The following is a 20,133-nucleotide window of genomic DNA, read 5'->3' as shown; positions in this document are numbered from 1 at the left end:
TATTACTCTGAACTTATGTTTAGTGTAATATGTATACAGATGGATAAATATAGAAATAGTTATATATATATATAACTATATATATATATGTAATATAATTCCACATATAATTCCAAAATCTGTGGCTAAGGGACCCTGGAAGCAACAACACCCAAGTAGCAATGAGCATACCCAATGCCCAGATCTTGGTTTCTAATACCATTCTCCAATAAAAGAAATTAGAGTTGGATAAATGACTGAGTCTAATACTGGAACAGGAAATATACGAGATGATCATGGATATAATGTCAAAAATAAGAAAGCGTTCAAAAAAAGGAACAAGCTATTGAAGTATGTCAAAGCAATGAAGAAGCTGAATGAATAAACTCCAGTGGTCAAAGCTGAAATAGTAATATAGCATCATATTGGGGGGGGGGGGTGCTGTGTGTGTGTGTGTTTGCATGCTGAGTCACATCTGACACTTTGCAGCTCCATAGACTGTAGCCCACCAATCTCCTCTGCACCATGGAATTTTCCAGGCAAGAATACCAGAGGGCAGTGCCATTTCCTACTCCAGGGGATCTTCCCAACCCAGGGATTGAACCCACGTCTCTTGTGTTTCCTGCATTGTCAGGAAAATTATTTTATACTAATGTCACCTGGGAAGCCCTGTATTGGATTATAACCCTAAATATAAAAGAGGTATCCTGAATTCCATGCCAATGGAATGATTGAAACTATAAATGGGAGAGTAATAGATTTCTCACTCAAAATAATTCCAAATAATTAATGTTAGTATTGTCTCGCCAGGAGTTGGAATGTAACTCTTCACCCCTACATATGAGCTGTGAATATCAACCTCCTTCCTAAGAATACAGTATAGAAATTTGCAGAGAACAACTTCACAGTGGAGACAATCTCTCAGTCAACTGATGATGTTGAACCTCAATTATAATAACAAAAATGTTATCCTTCATATAGTAGGAAAAGAACAGCACCTTCCCCCATCCCAAATCCCATAACTCATGTTTAATTATAAGAAAATACTAGACAAATCTCAGCTAAAGGTCATTCTTCATATACCTGAATAACATTCTTTTAAACACTCAAGGTCATCCAAAGCAAGGAGTTAGAAAAAGTGTCGTAAAGGAGAGGATACTGGAAGATATGATGATGAAATGTAATATGGTATCCTGGATGAGATCCTGAAATAGAAAAAAAAAAAAAAAAGGTAAACACTAAGGAAATCTGAATAAGGTATGAACTTAGGAAGTAATGCATTAATGTTGGTTCATTAATTATGTGATTTGTATCATACTAGTGTAAGATGTTAACATGTGAAAGGTGTATGTGAACTCCATGAACTATTTCAGTAACTTTTCTGTGAATCTAAAATTAACCTAAAATAAAGGTTATATTTTCAAATAAACCAAGAGATAAATGATACTACATTTGAAACAAAGCTATCTGGGTTATGTTTGTCTCAAAAATATAGAGATACAAATAATGCACAGCCTCTGATCCCAAATTCCCTTTCTGACATTAACTTATAATTAGTTATCATAATTATAAAGGCATCATTTTATGATGTCTCCATTGAGATCTTTACTGGAATGAAGCCTGGGGAACAAATAAATGCTCTTTTATTTAATAATAAATACTGAGAGTTTCTGGGACTTTTCTCTCTTCAGAATAGAAGCATCATTACCACTCCAAGTTGATAATTGTTTCCCATTGTTTTTCTTTCCTTTTTCCCCCAAGAATTAGTTCATGGTGCAATTAGTGTTACATTCTCTAATTTAGGCACAATGAAGAGTCATTTCTATAACAGTGTATCAAGTATGTAGTTCAATGCTCAATAATTTTTTTCTAGTATAGCTTCTAATGAATGGAAAGCAGAATGAATTTTATTAACCATCAGATATGTATTTTTTTCCTAAGAAATATGGACTAGGGAACAAATTTTAAAGGTACACATAAATATTACAAATACATTGGTAGAGAACCAGTGAGCAATGCTATCAAACCCAGTATTTCTTATAATATGATGATCTGTAAGTAGATGGGTGTTCAGAGTTCCTGGAATGATATCCTATTACTGTCACTGTTTCTAATATTGTTTTCAGGGCTATCTACTTATAAGACCATTTGAAAATGATTTTAATCATAATTAATTAAAAATATTTTGCATTTAGTATTACAAAGAGATTGCTTTAAAACACAGTCATTTTTAGAATGTCAACATGAACCACCTCTACATATATTCAGTTCAGTCGCTCAGTCGTGTCCAGTACTTTATGACCCATGGACTGAGCACACCAGACTTCCCTGTCCATCACCAACTCCTGGAGCTTGTTCAAATTCATGTCCATCGAATCGATGATGCCGTCAAACCATCTCAAATTCTGTTGTCCCCTTCTCCTCCTGCCTTCAGTCTTTTCCAGTATCAGGTTATTTTCTAAGGAGTAAGTTCTTTGCATCAGATGGCCAAAGTATTGGAGCTTCAGTGCTGGGAGCCAGCACCGGAGTTTCCACCCATGACAAAGGTCATGCGGAGAGGCCTGATATGCAAAGGCGAGTCAGGACTCAAGGGGCCCCCCCAGACCTGCCTGAGCATCTACCCCAAAACCAGAATCTGTCTGTTTTACTATTTTATGACTTTCACCAACTCCTCTGACATTAACAGGGGGGCTATCCCCAACCACCTTTCTCTGAAGGAAATCAACTTAGAGCTCTAGCTAATTAGCCTCTTGGGCATAATAGGACTGTTTCAATCCAAACCCCTCAGATGGCTCTCTAACTTGCCTGACAGGTTTACCCAGACTCCTACAGCTATGAATACAATTGTTTACAGTCCCCCAACCTCGAGAGGCATGGGAAGCTTAAGATATTCAAATAGTATAGAGTCTCTCGGAGAGTTAAAAATTGTTAGAACTAGTAGAAGATTTCATTGTTGAGCCAACGCTTGCTGCCAAGTTTCCACATCCCCTGTATTGTATCCTTGAAAGTGTATTAATATAGTTGGTACATAGAAAAAATAAGTAGTGGCCTTGGTGCTAACAACTTTAGACCCTTAAGGTAATAAATTCTTTCCTTGTTGTAAACCCACTGCACCTCTGCCCTATAGGAATGCAACTTTATCTAACACCTTCGGAGGATGGCGCCAAATTTTAAAATAATTACTCTTAGAGAAAATAAGTCTTATGGTTGATAAACCTTTATCAGAGTCATAAAATGTTAACAGGCCTTCTGGCCAGAAGATGATGTAAATCACCTAAACCATTTGTATACGATAAGTTTGCAGAAAAGAAAGCCTGGTCTCGATAAGGATCAAAGACTGCTGACTTTGCATGATTTCACACCCCCTATTATCCTCTATGCACAACTTAAGGTATATCAGCTCCCTTTGAAAATAAAGCTACAGGCATTGCTCAAAGCTTGGTCTCCCCGTTCTTTCTTGTTTCCTTTTCTCTTTTGATCTTCCTTCAGGCCAAAATAATTGGAACGTGGAGGTCCTCTGAGACCACTTACTTGCCTGGGCTTCTAAGGCCCACTCGAGAAGGTGCCCAAGGTGGGGCACCTTCAGCAATTTGAGAAAGCACCTGTGGCCTTCATGGTCAGAACAAACCTGGTGTCACGGGTTATATTGATTTTCCACGGAACCAGTTATAATGAGCCTCTAAAATCTCTTTGCTTTGCTATTCTAATCGCCGACGCCATCATCCTGAGGAAATCCTTGGATCCAACTGGGGCTGGACCCCGGTTCTTCAGCTTCAGCCCTTCCAATGAATATTCAGGGTTGATTTCCTTTGGGATTGACTGGTTTGATCTCCTTGCAGCCCAAGGCACTCTCAAGAGTCTTCTCCAATACTACAGTTCAAAAGCATCAATTCTTCGGTGCTCCGCTTTCTTTATGGTCCACTTCTCACATCCACACATAACTACTGGAAAAACCATATGTTAGTAAAAGAAAAAACCAAATTTAGTATAATCAAATGTCCTGATTAATCACTTGAGATTTATAAAAAGCTTTAGATTATTTTGATTAAGTATAACTATTAATGCGAAGAGTTGACTCATTGGAAAAGACCCTGATGCTGGGAGGGATTGGGGGCAGGTGGAGAAGGGGACGACAGAGGATGAGATGGCTGTATGGCATCATCGACTCGATGGACATGAGTTTGAATGAACTCCGGGAGTTGGTGATGGACTTGGAGGCCTGGCGTGCTGTGATTCATGGTGTCGCAAAGAGTCAGACACAGCTGAATGACTGAATTGAGCAGAACTGAACTGAACTATTAATGAAAAATAGAACAATAAAACTCAAGACTGATATGTCCTAATACCATAAACTGGTACTAGGTATGTGAAAAATAACTTGAATGCCAATTTTTTTTTCAATAGTTGCAGGCAAAAAAAGATTTTATTAAAAGTAAAATTTAAGTGTATAAAATTTCTGAACACAAATAATTATCCAGGAAAATTTTTGTTAAGGGATACTTATATATTATTATACTAAGATACAAGAGTTGTTTTTTTTTTAAACAATTATAACATTTAAATAAAATTTGTGCTACAAATATATTTTTATTGAAATATAGTTGATGTATTAGTTTCAACTCTATACATAATGACCTGACATTAGTGTACATTATGAATGATCATCAATCAGTCTAATAATCATCAGTCCTCATACCAAGTTATTACAATTTTATTGATCATATTCCTTATGCTGCAAATTACTTCCCTGTGACTTACTTATTCTATAACTGGAAGTCTATACCTCTTAATCCTGTAAACCTATTTGTCTCCACCCATCCCATCTGGCTACTTACTAGCCCTTCTCTCCATTTTCGCCCATTTGGAATATTTTTGAGCATCAGAATTATCTGTAGTTATTATACTGTTTCTAAACTGGGCAGGTGTTAGGTACTATACATGTATAGTGTGTGTGTTTTTGTGCATGTCACAATCTAAATTGAATTTATCTTGATCATCTTTATTTTAAATATATTTTATCTTAAATATAAAACAATGATTTTGTGCCCTTGTTTATGCAGTCTGTGATATTTAAGTGCCAGATATCATGTTAGGTACTTAGAAGACATTAATGAATAGAACAGGCAAAAATCTCTGCCCAAGTTCCCCATGAAGTTTACATTCTTGTGATATGTTGTAAGAGTAAAGAGGCAGAGGAGACACAAACACTGCATCTAATAAATACATATGTTATATTGTATACTTGAAGGCAATAATTTTGTCAAAAACTTTTTCAAGTAAGGCAGGGTAAAGAAATTTGGAATACAAATAAGAAGGAGAATAGGTTAAGATTTAAAAAATTTTTTTTCATAGTGTGTCACCAAGAAGCTATTTAAACAAAGATTTGAAGGAAACCAGTCAGTTAGCCGTATGGCATCAGGAGTAGGGAAGTTACAGATAGTTCTATGTACACTGGTTGATACAGGACAACCAGTGCCATGGCACTAAGTCAAGACATAGTTACATGCTTCAAGAAGAGTAGAGAGCCAGTAGGCTATAGCAGAGAGAACAAGGTGGAATATATTAGGGTATGAGTTTGGGGTTAGCAGAGGTTATGCATGGCTTTACAGGGAACTTTCTATTTATTCTGACTTAAATGGGAAGACACCAAAGTGTTAGGAGCAAAGAAATGGCATGATCTGACTAACAATTTGAAAGGGTCACTCTTGCTGATCTCTTCAAATTTAGATTATCAGTGAGCAAACGTAGCAGAAACACAGGCAGGAAGCTAAATTGCTCTGATCAAGTCAATGCTGTTTCAGAAAACAGTAGAGATGGTAAGATGTATTCAAATTCAGGATACATCCATAAGGTGGAACCAGCAGGACTTAACTGCTATTTTATTAGGATATGAACAATGGTGAAATCAGAGACGATTGAAAGACAGTGTTGCCTTAGCAACAAAAAGATGGGGCCACCATCGTATTAACTGGGAAAGCTGTGGGAACTTTTAGTTTTTAGTTGACATATAAAGAGTTTGTAAGTAGTCACTCCATCATAACAATGAGTAAAAAATTGAACAAACTGAAAAGTCAACAACTCTTCTTGGATCTGTCAGAGATGTGAGGTCACAGGCAAACAGCTACCCCCAAAATTGGATATACAAACAGACAGATTCAGAGAAGCAAAATTTACCACAGCAAAAACACACAAGCAGAATTGTCTGTGGAAACCTGTATCAGGATTGTTGTTGCTGTTCAGTCACTCTGTCGTGTCTGACTCTTTGCGACCCCATGGACGCTGGGCTTCCCTGTCCTTCACCATCTCCCCAAGCTTGCTCAAACTCATGTCCATTGAATTGGTGATACCATTCAACCATCTCATCCTCTGTCATCTCCTTCTCCTCCTGCCTTCAATCTTCCCCAGGATCAGAGTCAAAAAGCCTAAACTATAACAGATAAATTTCGGAATGCTTCATGTGAACAAGTCTGAGAGTTGAATAGTCCAGGATGGCCTAGTTTCAGGGGGCTTCATATGCTTTTGTGATTTAGCTCAGGAGTTCCACCAGGTTCTCAGAACCTGGTAGAGAATATGGTAGAGAAATCCCTTTGGTTTTCTGACGGGGGAGAGGAATAACTATTTTGAAATGAAATGCTCCCTTGACATCTTAAGGGCATTGTTTCCAGGACCACCATGAATACCAAAAGCTGTGAGAGCTTAAATTCCTGACAGACCTTACAGTATTTGATATAACCTATGTGTTGGAGAAGACTCTTGAGAGTCCCTTGGACTGCAAGGAGATCCAACCAGTCCCTTCTGAAGGAGATCAGCCCTGGGATTTCTTTGGAAGGAATGATGCTAAATCTGAAACTCCAGTACTTTGGCCACATCATGCGAAGAGTTAACTCATTGGAAAAGACTCTGATGCTGGGAGGGATTGGGGGCAGGAGGAGAAGGGGATGACAGAGGATGAGATGACTGGATGGCATCACTGACTCGATGGACGTGAGTCTGAGTGAACTCCGGGAGTTGGTGATGGACAGGAAGGCCTGGCATGCTGCGATTCATGGGGTCGCAGAGTCGGACACGACTGAGCGACTGATCTGATCTGATGCACATCCTCTTGTATACTTTAAATCTTCTGTAGATTACTTACAATACATGTGTGTGTGCGTGTGTGCATGTGTGCTAATGGCTTCACTTGTGTCTGACTCTTTGTGACCCTATGGACAGTAGCCCACCAGGCTCCTTTGTCAGTGGGATTCTCCAGAGAAGAATACTGGAATGGGTTGCCATGCCCTCCTCCAGTTTATCTTCCCAACCCTAGAATCCAGCCTGCTTTCTTCTGTCTCCTGTATTGGCCTCCCCATGCCTCACTATTACACTACTAAATATCTGTTTACCACAGTTCTTTTTACTGACTGCATCATACATCATGTATGGCTTTTAACAAAATATTGCAAGGCATACTAAAAGGCAAGAAAAGAGAAAACCCTAGAACAGTAGACATTCTGGGGAGATAGAACAAGTAACAGAATTGATTCAGATATGGCTGGGACATTGGAATTATCAGACCAAGAATTTAAAACAACTATGATTAATATGCTGAGGGCTAAAAATAAACAATATGTGAGAACTGAATGTTTATATATGTGGAAATATGAAATTTTAATCAAAGGAAGAAATGGTAGAGGTAAAAAATACTGTAGCAGATATGAAGAATGCCTTTGATGATCTCACTAATAGACTAGATATGGCTGAGGAAAAAATCTCTAAGCTCATAAATATGTCAATAAAAACATCCAAAACTGAAAAGCATGGAGACACAAAAATGAAAAAAAAGGATAAAATATCTAATAACTATGGAATGACTACAAAAGTTATAACATATGCATAATGGGAATACTAGAAGAAGAAAGAAAGGAACATAAGAAATATCTGAAGCAATAATGACTAAGAATTTCCCTCCAATTAATGTCAGACAGCAAAGCACAGCTTTAAGAATCAGAGAACACCAAGTGGAATAAATGAAAAAAATAAATGATAACCAAGCATATTATATTCAAACTAAAAAATCCAAAGATAAATAATTTTTTTTTTAAAGAAGACAGTGTGTAAGAGTGTTTTCCACTCAGTTGTGTCCAACTCTTTGTGACTCCATGGACTCTAACCTGCCAAGTTCCTCTGTCCATGGAATTCTCCAGGCAAGAATACTGGAGTGACATTATCAGAGAAATAAAAATCAAAACCACAATGAGGTACCATCTCATGCTGGTCAGAATGGCTACTATCAAAAAGTCTACAAACAAGAAATGCTGGAGAGTGTGTGGAAAAAAAGGAACCCTCTTACACTATTGGTGGGAATGCAAACTAGTACAGCCACTATGGAGAACAGTGTGGAGATTCCTTAAAAAACTGGAAATAGAACAGCCATACGACCCAGCAATCCCACTGCTGGGCATACACACTGAGGAAACCAGAATTGAAAGAGACACATGTACCCCGATGTTCATCGCAGCACTGTTTACAATAGCCAGGACATGGAAGCAACCTAGATGTCCATCAGCAGATGAATGGATAATAAAGCTGTGGTACATATACACAATGGAGTACTACTCAACTATTAAAAAGGACACATTTGAATCAGTTCTAATGAGGTGGATAAAACTGGAGTCTATTATACAGAGAGAAGTAAGTCAGAAAGAAAAACACAAACACAATATATTAATGCATATATGTGGAATTTAGAAAGATGGTAACAATGACCCTATATGCAAGACAGCAAAAGAGACAAGATATAAAGAACAGACTTTTGGACTCTGTGGGAGAAGGCAAGGGTGGGATGACTTGAGAGAATAGCATTGAAATATGTATATTACCATATGTGAAACAGATGAGCAGTCTAAGTTTGATGCATGAAACAATGCACTCAAAGCCAGTCCACTGAGACAACCCAGAGGGATGGGATAGGCAAGGACATGGGAAGGGGGTTCGGGATGGGGGACACATGTACACCTGTGGCTGATTCATGTCAATGTGTGGCAAAAACCACCACAATATTGTAATTAGCCTCCAATTAAAATAAATAAAATTTTAAAAAATAAAGAATATTGGAGTGGATAGGCTTTCCCTTCTCTAGGGCATCTTCCTGACCCAGGGATTGAACTCAGGTCTCCTGCATTGCAGGCAGTTTCTTTACCATCTGAGCCACCAGAGAAGCCCAGAGGGGTACACACAATAACTTAAACTATGGAAGAGCGAATTTAAAAGTTCTATCCAACTTCTCCTCAGAAAATTGATGGAGAGGAGAGATTTAGGTGAGATCCTAAGTTTAGTCTCAGACCTAATGGGTTAAAGATGTCTATTCAACTCCAAATGGAGATGTTAAGTAGTCAAATAGCTATAGAAATCTGTAACTTAGAAGAGAGGTCTGTGTTTGACATTTACAATTAAGTGTCAATGCCATGTAGAGAGCATATTTAAGCCATCAGAGTGGATGAGATGGCCAAGGTAGTAAGTGTTGGTAAAGAAGAGAATCAAGGCTGATCCCTGGTGCAATCAAGGATGAAAGTTCAAAGTAAAGATGAGCAGTCAAGGAGCCTGAGGAGTGATCTGTGATTTTGAAGAACAACCAAGAGACCTGTTTTTGAAGCCAATTAAATAAAATGTGTGAGCAAGAAGAAAATTGTTGTTATCAAGTGGCTAGTAAGTCAATTAAGATAGAAACTGAGAATTGACAAGTGAATTTAGCAAGTTGAAGGTCATTGCTGATCTCATAGAGATAAGTTTTGATGAAACAATGGAGATGAAAGCCTAATTGGAGAGAGATTAAAAGAGAAAGAGAAGAAACACAGGAAGTAATAACTTGCTCAAGAAATTTTTCTGCAGAAGGGAGCAAATACATGAGTGGTAACTAATGGGAAGTAGAGTCTCAAATTTATTTTTTTACTGCAGGATAATTGTTAGCCTTCCAGTGAAGAGTGAAACATTGATAAGTAAGATATAGAGAAGAGAATTGCCAGAATGATGGTCAGAGGTGATAGATACATCAAATAATTAACATTAGTTGCTCTAACATCCATGTCCAAAAAGCCCCATGGCTAACACAGTAGGATTTCATTTTGTGTTCATTAACAGTTTTATTCAGCGGGTTGTTTTCTATGCAAAAATTTCAAGGGATGACATCTCCTTCAATACTGTGCCTCAGTCCATCCTGAAGGCCTGAGATTTCTGTTTGTTTTCCCCTTGATAAGTAATGAGAAAAAGACAACATGGAGATGCTATTCTTGTGTCAAAGTTACTTGCCCAAAATGACACATAGAACTTCCCATTCAATCACATTCAGTGGGTGAGAATTAATAATATGGCTGTGCTTAGGATCAAGGGAAGCTGAGAAATACAATCACAGGATAAGTAGTTTCATATTATCAAAGTTTGTTAGTAGGAATAAAACCCATGTCCTTGTGTATATGTTAGCTTTTTGTGCCACAAGAGGCAATCTAGTATAGAAGTGGAGGGATTGCTTTAGATAGAACAAAGTCATCTTCTCAGAATAAAGATGGAGAAGGGCATTTGGACTTTGAGAAATGGGAAGTTAGCAGACTAGAACAATATTATGTGATTGCCTGATAGAGTTAGTGTCCCTTTGACAAGAATTTATAATGAAAACAATTTAAAAATTGTAGTTTTTATCCAGCCACATTCAGCTAAATAGATGTTAGGGAATTGATCAGTTCAATTCAGTGGCTCAGTAGTGTCTGACTTTTTGTGACCCTGTGGACTGCAGCACACCAGGCCTCCCTGTCCATCACCAACTCCTAGTTTACTCAAACTCATGCCTATTGAGTTGGTGATGCCATCCAACTGTCTCAACCTCTGTTGTCCCCTTCTCCTCCTACCTTCAATCTTTCCCAACATCAGGGTCTTTTCTAATGAGTCAGTTCTTCACATCAGGTGGCCAAAGTATTGGAGTTTCAGCTTCAACATCAGTCCTTCCAATGAACACCCAGGACTGATCTTCCTAAGAATGGACTGGTTGAATCTCCTTGAAGTCCAAGAGACTCTCAAGAGACCTCCAACATCACAGTTCAAAAGCATCAATTCGGTGCTCAGCTTTCTTTATAGTCCAACTCTTACATCCATACGTGATCATTGGAAAAACCATAGCCCTGACTAGATGGACCTTTGTTGGCAAAGTAATGTCTCTGCTTTTTAATATGCTATCTAGGTTGGTCATAACTTTCCTTCCAAGGAGTAAACATCTTTTAATTTCATGGCTGCAGTCACCATCTGCAGTGATTTTGGAGCCTCCCCCTCAAAAGTCTGCCACTGTTTCCCCATCTAATTGCCATGAAGTGATGGGACTGGATGCCATGATCTTAGTTTTCTGAATGTTGAACTTTAAGCCAACTTTTTCACTCTCCACTTTCACTTTCATCAAAAGGCTCTTTAGTTATTCCTCACTTTCTGCCATAAGGCTGGTGTCATCTACAAATCTGAGGTTATTGACATTTCTCCCAGCAATCTTGATTCCAACTTGTGTTTCATCCAGCCCAACATTTTTCATATGTTAAAGTAAGCATATATGTTAAGTAAGCAGGGTGACACTATACAGCCTTGACGTACTCCTTTTCCTATTTGGAACCAGTCTGTTGTTCCATGTCCAGTTCTAGCTGTTGTTTTCAGACCTGCATATAGGTTTCTCTAGAGGCAGGTCAGGTAGTCTGGTATTCCCATCTCTTGAAGAAATTTCCACAGTTGGATCACAGTTGTGATCCACACAGTCAAAGGCTTTGGCATAGTCAATAAAGCAGAAATAGATGTTTTTCCTGGAACTCTCTTGCTTTTTTGATGATCCAACAGATGTTGGCAATTTGATCTCTGATTCCTCTTCCTTTTCTAAAACCAGCTTGAATGTCTAGAAGTTCACAATTCACATATTGTTGAAGGCTGGCTTGGAGAATTTTGAGCATTACTTTTACTAGCATGTGAGATAAGTGCAATTGTGCGGTAATTTGAGCATTCTTTGGTTTTGCCTTTCTTTGGGATTGGAATAAAAATTGATGGTGAGTTGAAATTAACTAGACTTAAACAAGTGTGATAAAACATAAGAGGAGAAAAATAAAGGCCATATGCAAATCATGATTTTAATGATTGAACATAAAATTTACACAAAAGAGAGAAGGTATTAAGAAGATGAGAGACAGTGAAAAGTTGATAACATCAATGAATTATAGGGTAAAGTTTTGTAGACAGAGTCCTATAGAGGAAACAGAGGAAAACAATACAGGAGGCAATGCTCAGAGAGTGAGCTGTGAAAAATTGATGTTGCAGAGGAGGTACAATTATTGGTAAAAATTGTATCTAGAGAGTGGGTTTAGGAGATATGGTGGAGGACAAGATTATTGATAACAGGTTAAATTAAGGAACTTGAGGCCAGATGGGTGAAGTGTTACCTACAAGTTAATTGAAATCACCAAGAATTAGAATATAAATAATTAGAGAGTGACAATGAGCTAGGAAACAACTCATTCTTAATGGTACAGAATCTAAGAGGAAAAAGAAAATTAGTAGTTTACAGAACACATATATGGCTAAACTCATCACAGTTCAGGAGCTGGTATTCAAAAGTTAATGACTTATATGAGATAATTGTATCTTTACAAGGTAAAGTTAAAATAAAGTGGCTTTAAATAAACTGTACTATTTAAAAATATACAAAGACATTAGAATTTGTATAATATATGATTGTCCATACACTGAACTGAAAAAGTCTCAAATAATCGTCAGGAAGTCACTTACTAACTAGCCCTCCTCCCCATTTCACCTGTAAAATAAAATTAGCCATATTTTTTGGAGGGAAAGGACTTTAGAGACTGAAAGTCAATCATCAATTGAATTATGGCACAGTGGCACAGCAATTTTCTTTGCAATATTTGTTTTATTTCATGTTGACTATGCATAGCAAAGAATGATTCCTGAAAGAGGGACATATAAATTTTATTCTTTAGAATAAAAAAACATTTGTTTTGATTTTTTTGACAGTGGACAAAAAATGTTTTGACTGACTACTCCATATGTTAGATGACAAATACATCATCAAATAATTCCTAAAACACAAGGAATTTCTCCCCACTCACTCTTGACTGAGAGCTCTATTATATTCTGTACATGTCCACCTACATATATTCTTGGAAAGAAGGGAACCAGTAATGCTTTCTTATAAATAAAAAATTTAATAAATTTATATATACCAAAATCATCAAGTCATAATTGAGCAGCTCAGAAAATCAGAAGATTTTCTGAATACAGGTTATACACAGGGTAACGATAACACTGTATGTGAGACAGCAAAGAGACGCAGATGTATAGAACAGTCTTTTGGACTCTGTGGGAGAGGGAGAGGTGGGGATGATTTGGGAGAATGGCATTGAAACATGTATAATATCATATAAGAAACAAATCGCCAGTCCAGGTTCAATGCAGGATACAGGATGCTTGGGGCTGGTGCACTGGGATGACCCAGAGGGATGGTATGGGGAGGGAGGTGGGAGGGGGGTTCAGGATGGGGAGCACATGTACACCCATGGCGGATTCATGTTGATGTATGGCAAAACCGATACAATATTGTAAAGTTAAAAAAAAAAAAAAAGCAGTAGCTATTTTTTATAGAAATTATGTGAAAATTATAAATTAGGGAGAATTGTGTTTTCATTAGTTTAATCATTAAGGTCAAGTTTTGTGTCTTTCATAAGTGTTTTAAAGTTTTTCTCAAATAGTTTTTCTACGTGTGTTACATTTATCCCCAAGTATTTATCTTTTTGTTATTTATCTGGGGTTTTCCCTAAAACTATAATCCTCTAACTGGTAAATATCTGCACATATAAAGAATAGTTAGTTCTGAATGTTCATTTTATAGCCTGCTAGTTACTAAATTATTTTATTATTTGTGTTAATTTTATGATTAATTCTCTAGGGCATGAGTCCACAAACTTCTTCTGTACAGTATCAGATAGAATATTTTCAACTTTATGGGGCAAACTATTTCTATCATAGCTATAAACTCTGTCAGTGTAGGGCAAAAATGGCTACAGCCTATACACAAAATGATACAACCAGATGCGGCTGTCTGGCTACTTTGCTGATCTTTGCTCTAGGGTTTTCCACATATACTATCTTTGCATGTTGACATCCATTTGTCCCAGCACTATTTATTGAATATACTATTTTCCCCCATTGAATTGTCTTGGCATTCTTAGTAAAAATAAACTGACCATAAAGAAAAAAAAAAGAAGATTATAATATAGGAGACATTATATAGAAGCTTTCCTTGAACTCTATCCCAGCCCATTACTATCCTCCTCTAAAGATGGACAGTGGTTTGAGTTCTTTCCCAAATATTTTGCCTTTTAAATTTATATGAATATAGTTATATAATACAACGGAGAAGGCAATGGCACCCCACTCCATTACTCTTGCCTGGAAAATCCCAAGGACAGGGGAGCCTGATAGGCTGCAGTCCACAGGGTCGCTAAGAGTCAGACACAGCTGAGGGACTTCACTTTCACTTTTCATTTTCATCCATTGGAGAAGGAAATGGCAACCCACTTCAGTGTTCTTGCCTGGAGGATCCCAGGGATGGAGGAGCCTGGTGGGCTGCCGTCTCTGGGGTTGCACAGAGTCCGACACGACTGAAGCAACTTAGCAGCAGCAGTAGCAGCATACAATACAAAGAAGCATAATTCTAACATGGCTTCCAAGAGTTATTCTCCATGGTGTATATGATCTCCATGTCCCCATTTGGGTATAAGGAAGGATTTGTGAATACAGAGATTCCATTCCTGTGATTAGACTATGAATTAATAACTTTGAATTATCCAAATGTGGTAATCAAGTGACTTTTTAAGAGTGGCTGGGCCTTTCCTGAGAAAGAGAGTTTCAGAGCCATAGATGGTCTCCTCCTGGCCTGAAGAAATAATCCACCATGTTATGAGAAGGCCATGTGGCTAGGACCTGAGAGCATACCCTGGCCATCAGACAGCCAGAAAACATAGGCCTCAGTCCTACAATTGCAAGGAACTACCAGTCGCCTCAATGAGTTGAAAGAGGACCCTAATCTTCATATAACATTGCAATATCAGTGAATATTGATGTTATCCTAGTGAGACCATGAACATAGGACCCAGCTTCTCACTCATGAACTCCTGACCCTTGGAAAATGTGAGATAATAAGTGCATAGTGTGTTCAGGTACTAAGTTTGTGCTAATTTGTTAGCAGTGATGGAAAACTAATACATCCAAAGTACCTTCTTGTGTTCTGACTTCTTTCACTTACTGTTTTATTTATATGAGTAGCTCTTATTGTTGCGTGAAGCAATAATTTATTCATTTTGAATGTCATTTGATAGCCTACTGTAGAATATAAATATCCCAAAGATTCTGCATTCTCCTGTTGTTTCAAGTTTTGGGTTATTACAGATACTGCTATGATGAACACTCTTGTACACGTATTTTTGGTGCATATACTCTACTGAGTAGGAGTGGAATTGCAGCTGTAAGGTATGCATATGCTCAGCTCTAACAGACACTGTCAATCATTTTTCCAAAGCAGTTGTGTTGACTTAGAATGACAAAAGCAGAATGAAAGTTTCAGTTACTTCATATGTTCATCAATAATCATTGATAATGTAATTTTATTTGTTTGAGTTTTTAAAGTTTAGCTATCCTGGTAGGTGTGTCGAAGGATATGATGCCAACTGCTATCACCAACATTGTGAACCATCTTCTCTTTAGTCTTCTGTGTGGGACTATAAATTGATATCTTAAGTTTCATTCAAATTATTGCTGCTGTCTTTAGTCCAGCTTGAAGGGAGGAGGGATTTGACTTATATGATGAATAGAAAACTATACTTTTTAAGATCAGCAGCAGCTATAATTAGAAGAGGCAATGGCAACCCACTCTAGTACTCTTGCCTGGAAAATCCCATGGACGAGGGAGCCTGGTAGGCTGCAGTCCATGGGGTCGCTAGGAGTCAGACACGACTGAGTGACTTCACTTTCACTTTTCACTTTCATGCATTGGAGAAGGAAATGGCAACCCACTCCAGTGTTCTTGCCTGGAGAATCTCAGGGACAGGGGAGCCTGGTGGGCTGTCGTCTATGGGGTCGCACAGAGTCGGTCACGACTGAAGCAACTTAGCAGCAGCAGCAGCAGCTATAATTACAATGACAGCAACAAGATGGTTATTTAATTGGTTATATTATATCTTTTTACCCCCAACCACTTCTCTATAGGCACTCCTGAGCTCTGTGGTTCACCCTTAGTTCCAACTCCTACACAGAATGTAAGCACAGCTGTTATGCAGAGATATTACCAACAATTTTAGCTCATCTTAACATCAGCTTGTTAGAATTCCAGTAAGTAAATGAAACAAAATGTTTGCTACTATATCTTTTGAACATTTTCTCCTTTCGCAAAAACTAATTCCAATTAGAAAAAATTCAAAATGCAGCAAATTCTAAAAGAATGTGATATTCTAATTCTGAATAAATTGATAATGGAAGCACAACAAAGTATTTATAGAATCATGTAACTTCTCATAAGAATGACATACCTAATTCAAAATATTTTTTTCACAGATTGCCCTTAATTACTTCACAATAAGAAGGGCATATCTAACATAAACCATGAGATAGAAGTACAAAGTGAAAGTGAAAGTGAAAGTGACTCAGTCATGTCCGACTCTTCGCAACCCCATGGACTGCAGCCTACCAGGCTCCTCTGCCCATGGGATTTTCCAGGCAAGAGTACTGGGGTGAGGTGCCATTGCCTTCTCCAGATAGAAGTACAAACATCACATAACTGCCCTGATGTGCCCACTGTGGAGCATGTCAGTCTACATGTATGTCTTGTTTTAGGCAGATTCAATGATTAATAAATTCTATTATTTAAAAATTGATTTAAACTTTGGTGCCTTACATAGTAAATTGTCCAATATTTTACAAATTATTCTATTTATACGATACTACTTAACACAATTTTCAGGTATACACATAAAGAGACATGTACTTGTCAGGTACATTTAGAAACAAATCAAAGAATCTTATTTCCTTGAAGCATTTCAAGCTTACAAAAAAATATGGAAATAGCATAATCAACACCACATATTCATTCAGCTTTTATAAATCTTAACATTTGGATATATTTGATTCAGAAATGTTTACCCAATAAATGAGTATTACAGGTGTTTATATCCTCTGCCCCAATCCAAGAAGGAACCTCCAGCCTGAATTGGTTGTACCTCATCCCTGTGCATTTTAAAAAATCCTAGATGCAACTTCAAAGTAATCTAGGTCATTACAATTGACTCAGACAATAAAAAAAGTTAATGGGAACTATAAAGATGGAGGTGAAATCACCTCCAAATATCCCTTAGAGTTGATAAGTTATCGAACTGGAAGTAGGGGGGATAATAAAGGGGTATAATCAAGAGAAAGAACACCAGGATCTTGAACCAACTTTACCATAAACCAACTAGTTACAAACATGCTGCTGTTGTTCAGCCGGTAAGTCATGCCTGACTCTTTGTGACCCCACGGACTGTAGCCTGCCAGGCTCCTCTGTCCTCCACTATCTTCAGGAGTTTGCTCAAATTCACGTCCACTGAGAATGCAAATAGTCACCCTGCAGGTGGAGTAACCCTCCAGAGGTGGTGTGCTTTGCTACAGCATTTTAAGAGTTAAATTGTGACTGTCTTTAGATTGTATCTTCCTTTTCTGTCTAACACAGGTCCTAAGACATCTTTTGTTTTACACCATTATTATTTGAATTTAATTCCTCCTAGTTAAGCCTTTTTAGTTAGGTTTCCCCTAAGTAAATTACTTAAACCCTTGGTGAGTGTTCTTATGCGTCTTAAGAGTCAGTTGAACCTGACAACTTCCTTAGTCAAAATATCTGGAAAACTGTGGGACCTTCTGGAAAACAGAAGGTCCATCATTTCTACCACTGTATCTCCAGTGCTCACTAACACTCTGTGGCAGAAAGCCAACAAATGTTTTGGAATGGCTATGTACCTTTCCCCCAAAAAAATACAGTTAAATAGGATTTCCCTGGTGGTCCAGTGGTTAAGAATCTGACTACCAATGCAGAGGACATAGTTTGATCCCTGGTCTTGGAAGATTCCACATGCCCTAGGGCCACTAAGCCCATGTAACACAACTACTGAGCCTGCGTGCTGCAATTACTGAAGCCAGTGCATACCCCAGAGCCCATGCTCCACAAAAAGAAAAGCCACTGTGTTGAGAAGCCCGCAGCTAGAAAGTAGTCGCCACTCACTGCAACTAGAGAGAGCCCTTGAGGAGCAAGAAAGACCCAGCACAGTAAAAAAAAAAAAAAAAAAATATATATATATATATATATATATATATAAATTAAACTTAAATAAATGTAAGGATGCTAATTTCCTTGCATTACTGATAGATACTTGCTTTGAAAGCTAATGATCTTTTTGTATCCTGTATCCCTAGCTAAGGGCTTGCCTGGTGGACCAGTGGATAAAGAATCTGTCTGCAAATGCAGGAGATGCAAGAGATGTGGGTTTGATTCCTGGATCAGTGAGATCCCCTGGAGAAGGAAATGGTAACCCATTCCAGTATTCTTGCCTGGAAAAATCCCATGGACAGAGGAGCCTGGTGAGCTACCGTCCATGGGGTTTCAAGAGTTGGACACAATTTAGTGACTAAACCACCACTATCTCTAACTAAAATTCAATTCTATCAAATCTCAATTTTTAATATACGTTAGATTATAACATAGTACTAGGTTCATAGAATTATTCACTCACGTCTTCATTTCATGTGTACAATAGAGGTAGTACAGGGAATATAGAGGAAATACAGAGATTTTAAAAATAAGTTTCTTATCTCTAATGTATATAATATATTAATACGTTTAGATGGGAAGAAAAGGTTTGGATAGAGGAATGCCTTATGGAAAATAGGAGAAGTAGAAAAAATTATAATTAGCCACTGTAGTAGGTATATTACATCAGCTCATTTATTTTTTAGCCAAATCACTGCAAGTTAAATATATTATTTTCAGCCCAATTTACAGATGCTGCTGTGCTCAGTCACTCAGTCCTATCCAACTCTTTGCAGTCCTATGGACTGTAGCCCACCAGATTCGTCTGTCCAAGGAATTTTTCAGGCAAGAATACTGGAGTGGATCACCATTTCCTCCTCCAGGGGATCTTCCCAACCCAGGGATCAAACTCACATCTTTGTGTCTCCTGCAGTGGCAGGCCGATTCATTACCACTGCACCACCTGGAAAGTCCCACTATACAGATGAGTGCTTGGAAAATCAAGAACTTAAGTAGAAGATCTGGTCATTAAACCCAAATCTCTGTGACCCTAATTCCCCTTCATTAGTTATATTTCATGCTGCAGTCAGAATGTACTATAGAGAGCAACTGACTCTTCTTATGTAAGTAAATAAGTCATTTTTGAAAAGCAGATAATTTATTCTAACAAGTAGTAAGAAAACATTTTCCTTTAAAAATTATTAAAAATTCACATAATGTGGCAAGAACAACACAGAGAGGTGCCATGTATTCTTAACTCAGTTTCTTCCAATAGTAATATCTGACACGACTATAGTAAAAGAACAAATTCAAGAAAGTAATAGCATTAAAAATCTAGGAAACATATTCAAGATTGCTCCAGTTTTACATTTACTCATTTGTGAGTGTTTATAAATGTATATGGTTGTTCAGTCGTAAGTCATGTCCGACTCTTTGTGACCCCGTGAACCCTCCAGTTTCCTCTGTCCATGAGATTCTCCAGGCAAGAATACTGGAATGAGTTGCCATTTCCTTATCCAATAAATGTATATAGTATTAAACAATTTTATCACATATGTGTGGGACTTCTCTAGTGACTCAGAAGGTAAAGAACCTGCCTGCCATGCAGGAGACCAAGGCTCAGTCCCTGGGTCAGGAAGATCTCCTGGAGAAAGAAATGGCAACCCATTCCAGTATTCTTGCCTGGTAAATTCCATCAACAGAGGAGCCTGGCAACTTAGCAGCTTAGCAGTGACTGAACCACCACAACTATCACGTATGTATAGGTTCAGGTAAGCATCACCACAATAAAACTGTCCCACACAGAAATCTCTTGC

The sequence above is a fragment of the Bos indicus genome, chromosome 3, assembly GCF_029378745.1.
Source record: "Bos indicus isolate NIAB-ARS_2022 breed Sahiwal x Tharparkar chromosome 3, NIAB-ARS_B.indTharparkar_mat_pri_1.0, whole genome shotgun sequence".
In the NCBI taxonomy this organism is placed as follows: Eukaryota; Metazoa; Chordata; class Mammalia; order Artiodactyla; family Bovidae; genus Bos; species Bos indicus.
This window is presented reverse-complemented; position numbering follows the sequence as displayed.